The 4,345-nt window shown below is 30.4% G+C and overlaps 1 pseudogene; it reads right to left on the bottom strand.

The window, feature by feature from the left end:
• Positions 1-1,063: 1,063 nt before the first annotated feature.
• LOC149155699 (xyloglucan endotransglucosylase protein 7-like) lies at positions 1,064-3,176 on the bottom strand (annotated as a pseudogene).
• Positions 3,177-4,345: the final 1,169 nt, after the last annotated feature.

Below are 4,345 nucleotides of genomic sequence, written 5' to 3'. Positions count from 1 at the left end.
CGTGTTTCTTTAGTTGTGACTAAAAATAAATGGTCTATAATTGAACATTAAATGAACGGGTTATATATATCTAGTATTAGATTTTGGCAACCAAAATCTAACATTAAACATATACAACCCTACTCATTTATGCAACCCTACTCATTTAATGCTCATTAACAAACCACATATTTATTACCCTCTAGCCATATGCATTCAAAACGCAAATGGTTTTAGATCGGACTGATCGTTTTGTTAAGTGAAAAATAATGACGAGAGGAGGTAATATGAAGGATGGTACAACAGGAAGATGGAAGACAACTTATGAAGAAGGACAAGACTAATGGCGAATGTGTTTCATCTGTGTACATATTTTAATTATTATAAAATATTTTAGGGAAAGTTTTGACAAGTAGTGTGTATCGATGAAGTAAGAACAGGTGGTATATTTTTATAGGTTTTAGGAAGTTTTGATAGGTAGTGGATATTGATGCTTTAAGAAAATTTAAAATATTCTTTTGGTTAAAAATTTGTTTATGATATTTTAAAAAAACAAAATTATTAATTTTAATAATAAATTATATGTTTTCAATTGAAGTTTCACTTACATTTAATATGTTTGATTTTTGAAACCAAAATCACTCAATACATTTGATTTTTGAAACCAAAATCATATCCTATAATATTATATTATAGTCTATTTAACTCTAAAATTAGAATGCCCCAAAAGTTTTTTAAAATATCAAATTTATTTATAAATTCAAAAATATATATTAGGAAACCAAAAAAAACATTTTTATTTGAAGTTGTATTATCAAATTTAAATTCAATCCTAAAAAAATATTGGACTTATCATTTTATTTTTTAGAGACGTGAATAACATATGTTGACATACAATGAATCCTATGGGGTTTCAAAACATTCAACGGTAAGAGAGAGAAAATAATTTTAATTTAGCGCCTTAGACGGCAAATGAGACAAAATAAGTCTTTTTGAGTGCCAACAAATAGGGACGCTTTATTGGAATTAAATTTAAAAAGATAAAGAATCCAACTGCAATGGCATGGAAGCTCAAGGAGTTATATTACGGGTTTTTGGAGCATTTACCTAGAAGCTGGTTGTTGAATCTGGCAGGATCTTTGCAGTAATCGTAAACCAGAAAATTATTGCGAACCCACTGTAATTGTCCTTGTTGGGCATAGGTCAAGCTCCCATAAGATGGATGATTCCACTAGTTACGGGGGTATTAGCCCAACACTGGGAGGAGCTGCCACTGCCTATCCATTGACATACGTCTGTTGTGAAATTTCTGTACGAAGCCACAAATGGTGTGTAAAACCAATCTATTTTCACCCACCCACCTTGAGTTGCCGAACCATCTCCCTCCCATATGCTGGAATACACTCCAAGTGCCTGCCAGTTCGCGTAAGGCACACCTATGTCTTCATTGTTCCCAAATACTCTGATAGGCAGTCTATCTACAAAAAGCCTGAAACAAAGATATCAAGTGAGATGGATTCATCATAATAGAACAACGTATTAAACCATGTTCAGAGAAAGAGATAGATTACACAATTGGTTGCGGTTCCAGAGAATTGAGTAATTCTGGAAATTTGTTGAGGGATCGAACCATAAATAGAATTCTTGATCCCCATTACTTGAACCATTTCCATTGATGTTTGTATGCAGAATGTATGGCTGACGAGAAACATTTCCTAGAAATTTAATATCAATTTCATCATGCCTGTCGCCTGACGAAGATAACTGCACTGTATTTCTTCCATTCGATAGGAGAACACAACAATAGTGAGAATCGTATGAATTTTAAGATAGGTTTATATGGCTTTGTAGATTTTGAAATTGGTAAATGGATAGAAATTGAGTAAAATCGATAGATTTTAAAATATTTCTTACTACTCTCCATAATTCTTAATTCTTAGGCATCAAATTCTAAAATACTCACAAAATCTACTATCAAATAATATTTAAATATTATTCTCATTTTTCTCAATAATTTTTCTCTATCAAATTCCAAATAGTTTCCAAACATCTTTTTCTCTGTCAAATTCCAAATATTCCCCAAACATCTTTCTCTCCGTCAAATTCCAAATATTTCCCAAACATCTTTCTCTCTGTCAAATTTCAAATATTCCCCAAAGATCTTAACATGGATATTTGAATTTTTTTTGAATATAAATTTCACAAATTTATCTCGCATAGAAGGTGGTAATCGTTCCAGCAGAATTTCTGAGCACGAACTTCATAAACATATTGACGCTTCCAAACAAAAATTGTTCTTTGGATTGAAATTTCGAGCCTAATTAAACAATACCCAAAAAAATCTACTGTTATTCTATGCTTAATAGTATATTATCACAGAAACATAAAGCATTAAAAATGTAACAATACAGTTATATATCAATAACATTAGAATACCAGAGGCATTACTGAGAGAAAGATGCAATTCTTCACCATTGTCGAATATGTCGACGTTGTTATAACCCTATGTTATATCTATATCAATGTAAAAAAAATCGTGAACTATGGAATATATACTTGTACATCATATTATAATAATCATCAGAATGAAATGGACATAACCTGATAGATTAGGAGCCTCATGGACGATATATTGTTTAACAGGCTTTGAGGATACAACAGGTGCAGACTAGTCTAATTGACTGCCTATTTGATTTGCGTTTGGAACAGAATGAGTAAGGATTGAAGAACTTAGTTTCCAGATGGATCCTGTCTGAACAATTATATAGGAGGCTTAAATTGTAATTGTTTAGTAGGTTGTTGAAATCATGAGCTATTCTGATAGGAATCAAATATACATTAAAAATTATAATTTAGGGAGGAAGGGTAGGTTTTCACGAGGTTTAGCCCCTAACGACTTCTACCCCATGAACCATACAGGAGATGGTTTGAATGGAATTATGGGGTGGGTGGTTGAAATCTAGGCACATCCTACATAAATTAAATATACATTAACAATTGCAACTGACGTAGGAGCAATTGGCTGTGACGCGGCTTAGCCCTAGATGTCTGGCACTCATGAATCAAGACTCTTTTCACGCCAATGCTTAGAGTTTGCATAGTGGCCAATTACGTGCGAAAAATTGCAACACGCTCCCTATAGTAGTTGACGGCACACAAACGGAACCCCACCTCTGTATATATGAATGATACGACATTTTAATCGTCGAAGAGAATAAAAATAGTCGATATATATTTATGAAAAAATTATATAAACATATATATATATATATATGAGAAAGTTAGCGAGAAAGCGCTGAAATGCCATGGCTGTTTATTTTTTTAATTAATAGTTAATAATTAATGAGTTAAATTTTGGGCTGCAATAGTTATTATATTTAATTATTATTCAATAGATTATTGTGAATTTAATTATAGTTATTAATTTTTTAGCATTAATGATTTCTATTTTGGATAATTATTTTAATAGATAGATTTTCTGCAAAGTGGAAAGAAAATATTCTTATTAAACAAAAATATTCATATTTCTGCATTAAAAATGCAAATATTATTATAAAACAAAAATGTTCACACTTATGCACAAAATGTCATATTCATATAAACCATAAGTTGAACTATGCACATCTATTTATTTTATTATGACCCCACACATCTCAATAGCAAGGCTCCACACAATGAGCTATAGCTAACTTCTCCACAATAAGCTCTGATATTATTTTATTAATATTGTTTTTATTTTATTTTATTATTGGAAAGCAAATAAGAGAAAATAAGTAATAACTTTTGTGCTAAAAACTTAGCCTATTGTGCTGATCTTAGATCATTGTGCGGAGCTTATAACATCCTATTCTAAGAAACTTAGCTCATTGTACTAAGATATTTATTTTATTTTATTATTGGAAAACGAATACTTGAATTATCTAAAAAACTCTATGCAAGAAAACATTTAAAGAGAGGTAGAGCCTAAAGACTATGTTGCATCACAACTATTCCTCTTGTTTATTCATATCCTTCATTCCCAACTATGTGAAGGAAATTGATATAACTACTTAAGTGCACATATTAAAAAATAAATATATGGAAAGTATCAACTTAGTCTTTTATTTACTTTTGTATTAGTTGAATTTGGAAACTCCAATCTATCCTTCGAGACACCAACTTGAGTTTCAACCACTTACAAGAAATCCTAATATAATTTAGTTATACTTTGTTGTTCACATTTGTATCATCTTCTTTTTTTTAATTGAATTACTTATTTTTTTCTTTTTAAATAAGTGATTTATATTATTTTTTGAATTTTTCTATAAAAAAAAAATAATATTAGAGAGAAAAGTGTTCATGGTGTAGAATACACATTGATGAGGTG

The sequence above is a fragment of the Pinus tabuliformis genome, chromosome 9 (genome assembly GCF_031772625.1).
Source record: "Pinus tabuliformis cultivar Carrire ecotype Pingquan chromosome 9, CPIR1, whole genome shotgun sequence".
Lineage (NCBI taxonomy): Eukaryota > Viridiplantae > Streptophyta > Pinopsida > Pinales > Pinaceae > Pinus > Pinus tabuliformis.
Note: the sequence above shows the minus strand (reverse complement) of the source record. Positions and strands in the feature narration are given on the sequence as shown.